The sequence below is a fragment of the Triturus cristatus genome, chromosome 5_2 (genome assembly GCF_964204655.1).
Source record: "Triturus cristatus chromosome 5_2, aTriCri1.1, whole genome shotgun sequence".
Classification (NCBI taxonomy): Eukaryota; Metazoa; Chordata; class Amphibia; order Caudata; family Salamandridae; genus Triturus; species Triturus cristatus.
Window position 1 is genome coordinate 554,527,386 of NC_140588.1, and position 12,231 is coordinate 554,539,616.

The 12,231-nt window shown below is 33.6% G+C and overlaps 8 non-coding genes across 8 annotated transcripts; 5 read left to right on the forward strand and 3 right to left on the reverse strand.

Moving 5' to 3' along the window:
- Window positions 1-25: 25 nt before the first annotated feature.
- On the reverse strand, window positions 26-97 carry TRNAQ-CUG (transfer RNA glutamine (anticodon CUG)). Its single transcript has one exon. It is a non-coding gene; the product is annotated as a tRNA-Gln (tRNA).
- A 1,548-nt stretch (window positions 98-1,645) lies between these two features.
- TRNAQ-UUG (transfer RNA glutamine (anticodon UUG)) lies at window positions 1,646-1,717 on the forward strand. Its single transcript has one exon. It is a non-coding gene; the product is annotated as a tRNA-Gln (tRNA).
- An 825-nt stretch (window positions 1,718-2,542) lies between these two features.
- On the reverse strand, window positions 2,543-2,614 carry TRNAQ-CUG (transfer RNA glutamine (anticodon CUG)). The gene has a single exon. It is a non-coding gene; the product is annotated as a tRNA-Gln (tRNA).
- Window positions 2,615-4,162: 1,548 nt separating this feature from the next.
- TRNAQ-UUG (transfer RNA glutamine (anticodon UUG)) lies at window positions 4,163-4,234 on the forward strand. Its single transcript has one exon. It is a non-coding gene; the product is annotated as a tRNA-Gln (tRNA).
- An 825-nt stretch (window positions 4,235-5,059) lies between these two features.
- Window positions 5,060-5,131, reverse strand: TRNAQ-CUG (transfer RNA glutamine (anticodon CUG)). Its single transcript has one exon. It is a non-coding gene; the product is annotated as a tRNA-Gln (tRNA).
- Window positions 5,132-6,679: 1,548 nt separating this feature from the next.
- On the forward strand, window positions 6,680-6,751 carry TRNAQ-UUG (transfer RNA glutamine (anticodon UUG)). The gene has a single exon. It is a non-coding gene; the product is annotated as a tRNA-Gln (tRNA).
- A 2,445-nt stretch (window positions 6,752-9,196) lies between these two features.
- TRNAQ-UUG (transfer RNA glutamine (anticodon UUG)) lies at window positions 9,197-9,268 on the forward strand. Its single transcript has one exon. It is a non-coding gene; the product is annotated as a tRNA-Gln (tRNA).
- Window positions 9,269-11,713: 2,445 nt separating this feature from the next.
- Window positions 11,714-11,785, forward strand: TRNAQ-UUG (transfer RNA glutamine (anticodon UUG)). The gene has a single exon. It is a non-coding gene; the product is annotated as a tRNA-Gln (tRNA).
- Window positions 11,786-12,231: the final 446 nt, after the last annotated feature.

The window sequence follows — 12,231 nt, forward strand, 5'->3', positions numbered from 1 at the left end:
AAACAGTGAATCTCATTATTGTAGTAGGTCCCACCGAGATTTGAACTCGGATCGCTGGATTCAGAGTCCAGAGTGCTAACCATTACACCATAGAACCCTCTCACACAAGAGTGCCTTTTCCATTGAGACAAAAGAGAGCGCATCAGTGATGTCCTTCTCTTATATTGATAAAAAGATATCTCATTTGAATGGTCATAGTGGATAGAGATTTAATGTGATTTGATTCTTTTCAGCTATATTCTCTATAAAAGTGTTAAATATTCAAATGTTTATCTGAATATAAAAGTTATATCACAATGTTCATCTTTGCCTGTAGCATAATAAAACAGTCTACATTTCCAGACTACTGAAGCAATGTCTCTGTCTCCTGCATGGGTGGCTCGATAGAGCAATGGTTGGCAATTTGGACTTTGCATCCAATGATCCGATTTGAAACCTTGGAGGGACTTTTTTTATTACTCTTGAGCTTTTCCATTTCTTCATCTTTGTTCATTGATAGCTCAAATCCAACACCAGTAGGTTGAAAGAGTCAATTATTGAATGCTTTCAAAATGTCCATCAGCTTGAACAAGTTACATCAATACAAACTTTACAATACTTTGACATCAAATTTCTTCACAAAGTAGTTAGCCATTATAAAATCATATCCTGATTTTCTCAAACGCATTTCAGACGGGTGATTCACAGCATCACTTTTTTAAGCTTTCCCGCTATTGATAAGGCGAAAATAGCACATTTTGAATGAGAAGTTTTCTTCAATCAAACATAGAGGAACCCAAATGATGATCTCATTCAGCTAGTAAAAATGTTGTTTTATATTAGTATGGAAATCGTGAAAAGAAAATGTTTTTCATGCTGATTTACAACAGTTGATCTCCAATCGTAAAATATAAGCTTTTGGTCGGAGGCATGACAGGTACTGATCAAATTCTCATTTTTGAACTTCATTCACAAATCATATGATATGCTTTGTATACATCAACTGTATTGTTGGATCAATAATGAGTAAAAAGTGACTATCTCAATTTCAGGACATATAAAAGAGAAAGAAGTAGAAACTCATGTTTCAAATGCTGAGAGGCAACAACTGTTCATGATTTTCACCTCCACTAATTATATTTATTTTTATAATCTATATGTTTATATGTTCCTATAAATATACAGAGACATATAGCTATATATACAGAGATACATATGTACAGGTTGATTTTTACATGTTTATAAGTAAATGTGATGTTGTTCCAAATAAAACTTTTAAGAACTGAATGGAAAAGAACATTGTAATGTTCAGATAAGTCCCACTGAAATTTGTACTCAGATCCCTGTTTTCAGAGTCCAGAGTGCTAACCACGACACCATCCACCCTCCCGTACCAGGGTGAGCTTTCCATTTTGACAGAAGAGATTTGCCTCAGGGGGCAACTTATCTTTCATTGAAAAATATTATCTCACATAAAAACCACTGTTCAACAGAGTTATAACGTTATTTGAGTCTTTTGGGCAACATCCTTCCCCAACATAGTTCAATATGCAAAAGTTTACCAGAATAGGAAAGCAATCCAATTCAGTTTCTCTTTGACAGTAGAATATTAAAAACTTTGACATTTCCACATTGCTGCAGCAGTTTGCACTCCTTTCACATGGGAGGTTCCATGGTGTAATGGTTAGCACTTTGGACTTTGAATCCAATGATCCGAGTTCAAATCTCGGTGGGACCATTTTATGACTCTTGACCAAATCATTTTCTTTCAAGTGTATTCATTAATATCACATATCTAATACCGGTAGGGTGAAAAATTTATTTATTGATTATACTCTAAAAGTTTACTAGATGTGAGCAAATAATAGAATTTTTACAATACCTGGAAACTAAATGGCTCAAAATAATGAGAGATTTTACAAACTCACTCTGGTTTCTCAAACTCATCACAGGGGCTTGATGCACGACATTACTTTTTAAAATCTTACTGTTATTGATAAGGGGAACAAGGAACTTTTTAATTGCAAAGCATTCATTAAAACAAAACTTGAGGAGTCAAACTTTGTATTACGGGGACCGAAGATGTGCAGTTTGAATAATAATCTTGAAATTCAGACGTACAAAGATTTTACACACTGATTTTCAACAGTAAATCCACAACCAATAAAGTTGAATCTTTTGAAAGACATGTCAAAGGTGTGAATCTGAAATTCACTTTCAAAGAAATTCACAATGAAATGCACTGTGTAAGTCCAGCATGTTGTCAGCTAAGAAATCAGCAAAAATGAACTATCTCATTACTGGCCATATAGATGAGAAAGGAAAATAAACTCATGTTTACAATGTGGATGTGAAAGAACAGTTTCTAGGTTCAACTTCAATATTTATGTTTATGAATAATTGATATGTTCATATTGTCTAACAGCTATCTAGATGGATAATGCTATGTATGCATCTATACATACTTATGCGTTCATACGCATCAGTATAAAACATTGATATTAGGTTTTTTCTAGACCAAATTCTAAAAAATGAGTTAAACAGTGAATCTCATTATTGTAGTAGGTCCCACCGAGATTTGAACTCGGATCGCTGGATTCAGAGTCCAGAGTGCTAACCATTACACCATGGAACCCTCTCACACAAGAGTGCCTTTTCCATTGAGACAAAAGAGAGCGCATCAGTGATGTCCTTCTCTTATATTGATAAAAAGATATCTCATTTGAATGGTCATAGTGGATAGAGATTTAATGTGATTTGATTCTTTTCAGCTATATTCTCTATAAAAGTGTTAAATATTCAAATGTTTATCTGAATATAAAAGTTATATCACAATGTTCATCTTTGCCTGTAGCATAATAAAACAGTCTACATTTCCAGACTACTGAAGCAATGTCTCTGTCTCCTGCATGGGTGGCTCGATAGAGCAATGGTTGGCAATTTGGACTTTGCATCCAATGATCCGATTTGAAACCTTGGAGGGACTTTTTTTATTACTCTTGAGCTTTTCCATTTCTTCATCTTTGTTCATTGATAGCTCAAATCCAACACCAGTAGGTTGAAAGAGTCAATTATTGAATGCTTTCAAAATGTCCATCAGCTTGAACAAGTTACATCAATACAAACTTTACAATACTTTGACATCAAATTTCTTCACAAAGTAGTTAGCCATTATAAAATCATATCCTGATTTTCTCAAACGCATTTCAGACGGGTGATTCACAGCATCACTTTTTTAAGCTTTCCCGCTATTGATAAGGCGAAAATAGCACATTTTGAATGAGAAGTTTTCTTCAATCAAACATAGAGGAACCCAAATGATGATCTCATTCAGCTAGTAAAAATGTTGTTTTATATTAGTATGGAAATCGTGAAAAGAAAATGTTTTTCATGCTGATTTACAACAGTTGATCTCCAATCGTAAAATATAAGCTTTTGGTCGGAGGCATGACAGGTACTGATCAAATTCTCATTTTTGAACTTCATTCACAAATCATATGATATGCTTTGTATACATCAACTGTATTGTTGGATCAATAATGAGTAAAAAGTGACTATCTCAATTTCAGGACATATAAAAGAGAAAGAAGTAGAAACTCATGTTTCAAATGCTGAGAGGCAACAACTGTTCATGATTTTCACCTCCACTAATTATATTTATTTTTATAATCTATATGTTTATATGTTCCTATAAATATACAGAGACATATAGCTATATATACAGAGATACATATGTACAGGTTGATTTTTACATGTTTATAAGTAAATGTGATGTTGTTCCAAATAAAACTTTTAAGAACTGAATGGAAAAGAACATTGTAATGTTCAGATAAGTCCCACTGAAATTTGTACTCAGATCCCTGTTTTCAGAGTCCAGAGTGCTAACCACGACACCATCCACCCTCCCGTACCAGGGTGAGCTTTCCATTTTGACAGAAGAGATTTGCCTCAGGGGGCAACTTATCTTTCATTGAAAAATATTATCTCACATAAAAACCACTGTTCAACAGAGTTATAACGTTATTTGAGTCTTTTGGGCAACATCCTTCCCCAACATAGTTCAATATGCAAAAGTTTACCAGAATAGGAAAGCAATCCAATTCAGTTTCTCTTTGACAGTAGAATATTAAAAACTTTGACATTTCCACATTGCTGCAGCAGTTTGCACTCCTTTCACATGGGAGGTTCCATGGTGTAATGGTTAGCACTTTGGACTTTGAATCCAATGATCCGAGTTCAAATCTCGGTGGGACCATTTTATGACTCTTGACCAAATCATTTTCTTTCAAGTGTATTCATTAATATCACATATCTAATACCGGTAGGGTGAAAAATTAATTTATTGATTATACTCTAAAAGTTTACTAGATGTGAGCAAATAATAGAATTTTTACAATACCTGGAAACTAAATGGCTCAAAATAATGAGAGATTTTACAAACTCACTCTGGTTTCTCAAACTCATCACAGGGGCTTGATGCACGACATTACTTTTTAAAATCTTACTGTTATTGATAAGGGGAACAAGGAACTTTTTAATTGCAAAGCATTCATTAAAACAAAACTTGAGGAGTCAAACTTTGTATTACGGGGACCGAAGATGTGCAGTTTGAATAATAATCTTGAAATTCAGACGTACAAAGATTTTACACACTGATTTTCAACAGTAAATCCACAACCAATAAAGTTGAATCTTTTGAAAGACATGTCAAAGGTGTGAATCTGAAATTCACTTTCAAAGAAATTCACAATGAAATGCACTGTGTAAGTCCAGCATGTTGTCAGCTAAGAAATCAGCAAAAATGAACTATCTCATTACTGGCCATATAGATGAGAAAGGAAAATAAACTCATGTTTACAATGTGGATGTGAAAGAACAGTTTCTAGGTTCAACTTCAATATTTATGTTTATGAATAATTGATATGTTCATATTGTCTAACAGCTATCTAGATGGATAATGCTATGTATGCATCTATACATACTTATGCGTTCATACGCATCAGTATAAAACATTGATATTAGGTTTTTTCTAGACCAAATTCTAAAAAATGAGTTAAACAGTGAATCTCATTATTGTAGTAGGTCCCACCGAGATTTGAACTCGGATCGCTGGATTCAGAGTCCAGAGTGCTAACCATTACACCATGGAACCCTCTCACACAAGAGTGCCTTTTCCATTGAGACAAAAGAGAGCGCATCAGTGATGTCCTTCTCTTATATTGATAAAAAGATATCTCATTTGAATGGTCATAGTGGATAGAGATTTAATGTGATTTGATTCTTTTCAGCTATATTCTCTATAAAAGTGTTAAATATTCAAATGTTTATCTGAATATAAAAGTTATATCACAATGTTCATCTTTGCCTGTAGCATAATAAAACAGTCTACATTTCCAGACTACTGAAGCAATGTCTCTGTCTCCTGCATGGGTGGCTCGATAGAGCAATGGTTGGCAATTTGGACTTTGCATCCAATGATCCGATTTGAAACCTTGGAGGGACTTTTTTTATTACTCTTGAGCTTTTCCATTTCTTCATCTTTGTTCATTGATAGCTCAAATCCAACACCAGTAGGTTGAAAGAGTCAATTATTGAATGCTTTCAAAATGTCCATCAGCTTGAACAAGTTACATCAATACAAACTTTACAATACTTTGACATCAAATTTCTTCACAAAGTAGTTAGCCATTATAAAATCATATCCTGATTTTCTCAAACGCATTTCAGACGGGTGATTCACAGCATCACTTTTTTAAGCTTTCCCGCTATTGATAAGGCGAAAATAGCACATTTTGAATGAGAAGTTTTCTTCAATCAAACATAGAGGAACCCAAATGATGATCTCATTCAGCTAGTAAAAATGTTGTTTTATATTAGTATGGAAATCGTGAAAAGAAAATGTTTTTCATGCTGATTTACAACAGTTGATCTCCAATCGTAAAATATAAGCTTTTGGTCGGAGGCATGACAGGTACTGATCAAATTCTCATTTTTGAACTTCATTCACAAATCATATGATATGCTTTGTATACATCAACTGTATTGTTGGATCAATAATGAGTAAAAAGTGACTATCTCAATTTCAGGACATATAAAAGAGAAAGAAGTAGAAACTCATGTTTCAAATGCTGAGAGGCAACAACTGTTCATGATTTTCACCTCCACTAATTATATTTATTTTTATAATCTATATGTTTATATGTTCCTATAAATATACAGAGACATATAGCTATATATACAGAGATACATATGTACAGGTTGATTTTTACATGTTTATAAGTAAATGTGATGTTGTTCCAAATAAAACTTTTAAGAACTGAATGGAAAAGAACATTGTAATGTTCAGATAAGTCCCACTGAAATTTGTACTCAGATCCCTGTTTTCAGAGTCCAGAGTGCTAACCACGACACCATCCACCCTCCCGTACCAGGGTGAGCTTTCCATTTTGACAGAAGAGATTTGCCTCAGGGGGCAACTTATCTTTCATTGAAAAATATTATCTCACATAAAAACCACTGTTCAACAGAGTTATAACGTTATTTGAGTCTTTTGGGCAACATCCTTCCCCAACATAGTTCAATATGCAAAAGTTTACCAGAATAGGAAAGCAATCCAATTCAGTTTCTCTTTGACAGTAGAATATTAAAAACTTTGACATTTCCACATTGCTGCAGCAGTTTGCACTCCTTTCACATGGGAGGTTCCATGGTGTAATGGTTAGCACTTTGGACTTTGAATCCAATGATCCGAGTTCAAATCTCGGTGGGACCATTTTATGACTCTTGACCAAATCATTTTCTTTCAAGTGTATTCATTAATATCACATATCTAATACCGGTAGGGTGAAAAATTAATTTATTGATTATACTCTAAAAGTTTACTAGATGTGAGCAAATAATAGAATTTTTACAATACCTGGAAACTAAATGGCTCAAAATAATGAGAGATTTTACAAACTCACTCTGGTTTCTCAAACTCATCACAGGGGCTTGATGCACGACATTACTTTTTAAAATCTTACTGTTATTGATAAGGGGAACAAGGAACTTTTTAATTGCAAAGCATTCATTAAAACAAAACTTGAGGAGTCAAACTTTGTATTACGGGGACCGAAGATGTGCAGTTTGAATAATAATCTTGAAATTCAGACGTACAAAGATTTTACACACTGATTTTCAACAGTAAATCCACAACCAATAAAGTTGAATCTTTTGAAAGACATGTCAAAGGTGTGAATCTGAAATTCACTTTCAAAGAAATTCACAATGAAATGCACTGTGTAAGTCCAGCATGTTGTCAGCTAAGAAATCAGCAAAAATGAACTATCTCATTACTGGCCATATAGATGAGAAAGGAAAATAAACTCATGTTTACAATGTGGATGTGAAAGAACAGTTTCTAGGTTCAACTTCAATATTTATGTTTATGAATAATTGATATGTTCATATTGTCTAACAGCTATCTAGATGGATAATGCTATGTATGCATCTATACATACTTATGCGTTCATACGCATCAGTATAAAACATTGATATTAGGTTTTTTCTAGACCAAATTCTAAAAAATGAGTTAAACAGTGAATCTCATTATTGTAGTAGGTCCCACCAAGATTTGAACTCGGATCGCTGGATTCAGAGTCCAGAGTGCTAACCATTACACCATGGAACCCTCTAACGCAAGAGTGCCTTTTCCATTGAGACAAAAGAGAGCGCATCAGTGATGTCCTTCTCTTATATTGATAAAAAGATATCTCATTTGAATGGTCATAGTGGATAGAGATTTAATGTGATTTGATTCTTTTCAGCTATATTCTCTATAAAAGTGTTAAATATTCAAATGTTTATCTGAATATAAAAGTTATATCACAATGTTCATCTTTGCCTGTAGCATAATAAAACAGTCTACATTTCCAGACTACTGAAGCAATGTCTCTGTCTCCTGCATGGGTGGCTCGATAGAGCAATGGTTGGCAATTTAGACTTTGCATCCAATGATCCGATTTGAAACCTTGGAGGGACTTTTTTTATTACTCTTGAGCTTTTCCATTTCTTCATCTTTGTTCATTGATAGCTCAAATCCAACACCAGTAGGTTGAAAGAGTCAATTATTGAATGCTTTCAAAATGTCCATCAGCTTGAACAAGTTACATCAATACAAACTTTACAATACTTTGACATCAAATTTCTTCACAAAGTAGTTAGCCATTTTAAAATCATATCCTGATTTTCTCAAACGCATTTCAGACGGGTGATTCACAGCATCACTTTTTTAAGCTTTCCCGCTATTGATAAGGCGAAAATAGCACATTTTGAATGAGAAGTTTTCTTCAATCAAACATAGAGGAACCCAAATGATGATCTCATTCAGCTAGTAAAAATGTTGTTTTATATTAGTATGGAAATCGTGAAAAGAAAATGTTTTTCATGCTGATTTACAACAGTTGATCTCCAATCGTAAAATATAAGCTTTTGGTCGGAGGCATGACAGGTACTGATCAAATTCTCATTTTTGAACTTTATTCACAAATCATATGATATGCTTTGTATACATCAACTGTATTGTTGGATCAATAATGAGTAAAAAGTGACTATCTCAATTTCAGGACATATAAAAGAGAAAGAAGTAGAAACTCATGTTTCAAATGCTGAGAGGCAACAACTGTTCATGATTTTCACCTCCACTAATTATATTTATTTTTATAATCTATATGTTTATATGTTCCTATAAATATACAGAGACATATAGCTAAATATACAGAGATACATATGTACAGGTTGATTTTTACATGTTTATAAGTAAATGTGATGTTGTTCCAAATAAAACTTTTAAGAACTGAATGGAAAAGAAAATTGTAATGTTCAGATAAGTCCCACTGAAATTTGTACTCAGATCCCTGTTTTCAGAGTCCAGAGTGCTAACCACGACACCATCCACCCTCCCGTACCAGGGTGAGCTTTCCATTTTGACAGAAGAGATTTGCCTCAGGGGGCAACTTATCTTTCATTGAAAAATATTATCTCACATAAAAACCACTGTTCAACAGAGTTATAACGTTATTTGAGTCTTTTGGGCAACATCCTTCCCCAACATAGTTCAATATGCAAAAGTTTACCAGAATAGGAAAGCAATCCAATTCAGTTTCTCTTTGACAGTAGAATATTAAAAACTTTGACATTTCCACATTGCTGCAGCAGTTTGCACTCCTTTCACATGGGAGGTTCCATGGTGTAATGGTTAGCACTTTGGACTTTGAATCCAATGATCCGAGTTCAAATCTCGGTGGGACCATTTTATGACTCTTGACCAAATCATTTTCTTTCAAGTGTATTCATTAATATCACATATCTAATACCGGTAGGGTGAAAAATTAATTTATTGATTATACTCTAAAAGTTTACTAGATGTGAGCAAATAATAGAATTTTTACAATACCTGGAAACTAAATGGCTCAAAATAATGAGAGATTTTACAAACTCACTCTGGTTTCTCAAACTCATCACAGGGGCTTGATGCACGACATTACTTTTTAAAATCTTACTGTTATTGATAAGGGGAACAAGGAACTTTTTAATTGCAAAGCATTCATTAAAACAAAACTTGAGGAGTCAAACTTTGTATTACGGGGACCGAAGATGTGCAGTTTGAATAATAATCTTGAAATTCAGACGTACAAAGATTTTACACACTGATTTTCAACAGTAAATCCACAACCAATAAAGTTGAATCTTTTGAAAGACATGTCAAAGGTGTGAATCTGAAATTCACTTTCAAAGAAATTCACAATGAAATGCACTGTGTAAGTCCAGCATGTTGTCAGCTAAGAAATCAGCAAAAATGAACTATCTCATTACTGGCCATATAGATGAGAAAGGAAAATAAACTCATGTTTACAATGTGGATGTGAAAGAACAGTTTCTAGGTTCAACTTCAATATTTATGTTTATGAATAATTGATATGTTCATATTGTCTAACAGCTATCTAGATGGATAATGCTATGTATGCATCTATACATACTTATGCGTTCATACGCATCAGTATAAAACATTGATATTAGGTTTTTTCTAGACCAAATTCTAAAAAATGAGTTAAACAGTGAATCTCATTATTGTAGTAGGTCCCACAGAGATTTGAACTCGGATCGCTGGATTCAGAGTCCAGAGTGCTAACCATTACACCATGGAACCCTCTCACACAAGAGTGCCTTTTCCATTGAGACAAAAGAGAGCGCATCAGTGATGTCCTTCTCTTATATTGATAAAAAGATATCTCATTTGAATGGTCATAGTGGATAGAGATTTAATGTGATTTGATTCTTTTCAGCTATATTCTCTATAAAAGTGTTAAATATTCAAATGTTTATCTGAATATAAAAGTTATATCACAATGTTCATCTTTGCCTGTAGCATAATAAAACAGTCTACATTTCCAGACTACTGAAGCAATGTCTCTGTCTCCTGCATGGGTGGCTCGATAGAGCAATGGTTGGCAATTTAGACTTTGCATCCAATGATCCGATTTGAAACCTTGGAGGGACTTTTTTTATTACTCTTGAGCTTTTCCATTTCTTCATCTTTGTTCATTGATAGCTCAAATCCAACACCAGTAGGTTGAAAGAGTCAATTATTGAATGCTTTCAAAATGTCCATCAGCTTGAACAAGTTACATCAATACAAACTTTACAATACTTTGACATCAAATTTCTTCACAAAGTAGTTAGCCATTTTAAAATCATATCCTGATTTTCTCAAACGCATTTCAGACGGGTGATTCACAGCATCACTTTTTTAAGCTTTCCCGCTATTGATAAGGCGAAAATAGCACATTTTGAATGAGAAGTTTTCTTCAATCAAACATAGAGGAACCCAAATGATGATCTCATTCAGCTAGTAAAAATGTTGTTTTATATTAGTATGGAAATCGTGAAAAGAAAATGTTTTTCATGCTGATTTACAACAGTTGATCTCCAATCGTAAAATATAAGCTTTTGGTCGGAGGCATCACAGGTACTGATCAAATTCTCATTTTTGAACTTTATTCACAAATCATATGATATGCTTTGTATACATCAACTGTATTGTTGGATCAATAATGAGTAAAAAGTGACTATCTCAATTTCAGGACATATAAAAGAGAAAGAAGTAGAAACTCATGTTTCAAATGCTGAGAGGCAACAACTGTTCATGATTTTCACCTCCACTAATTATATTTATTTTTATAATCTATATGTTTATATGTTCCTATAAATATACAGAGACATATAGCTATATATACAGAGATACATATGTACAGGTTGATTTTTACATGTTTATAAGTAAATGTGATGTTGTTCCAAATAAAACTTTTAAGAACTGAATGGAAAAGAAAATTGTAATGTTCAGATAAGTCCCACTGAAATTTGTACTCAGATCCCTGTTTTCAGAGTCCAGAGTGCTAACCACGACACCATCCACCCTCCCGTACCAGGGTGAGCTTTCCATTTTGACAGAAGAGATTTGCCTCAGGGGGCAACTTATCTTTCATTGAAAAATATTATCTCACATAAAAACCACTGTTCAACAGAGTTATAACGTTATTTGAGTCTTTTGGGCAACATCCTTCCCCAACATAGTTCAATATGCAAAAGTTTACCAGAATAGGAAAGCAATCCAATTCAGTTTCTCTTTGACAGTAGAATATTAAAAACTTTGACATTTCCACATTGCTGCAGCAGTTTGCACTCCTTTCACATGGGAGGTTCCATGGTGTAATGGTTAGCACTTTGGACTTTGAATCCAATGATCCGAGTTCAAATCTCGGTGGGATCATTTTATGACTCTTGACCAAATCATTTTCTTTCAAGTGTATTCATTAATATCACATATCTAATACCGGTAGGGTGAAAAATTAATTTATTGATTATACTCTAAAAGTTTACTAGATGTGAGCAAATAATAGAATTTTTACAATACCTGGAAACTAAATGGCTCAAAATAATGAGAGATTTTACAAACTCACTCTGGTTTCTCAAACTCATCACAGGGGCTTGATGCACGACATTACTTTTTAAAATCTTACTGTTATTGATAAGGGGAACAAGGAACTTTTTAATTGCAAAGCATTCATTAAAACAAAACTTGAGGACTCAAACTTTGTATTACGGGGACCGAAGATGTGCAGTTTGAATAATAATCTTGAAATTCAGACGTACAAAGATTTTACACACTGATTTTCAACAGTAAATCCACAACCAATAAAGTTGAATCTTTTGAAA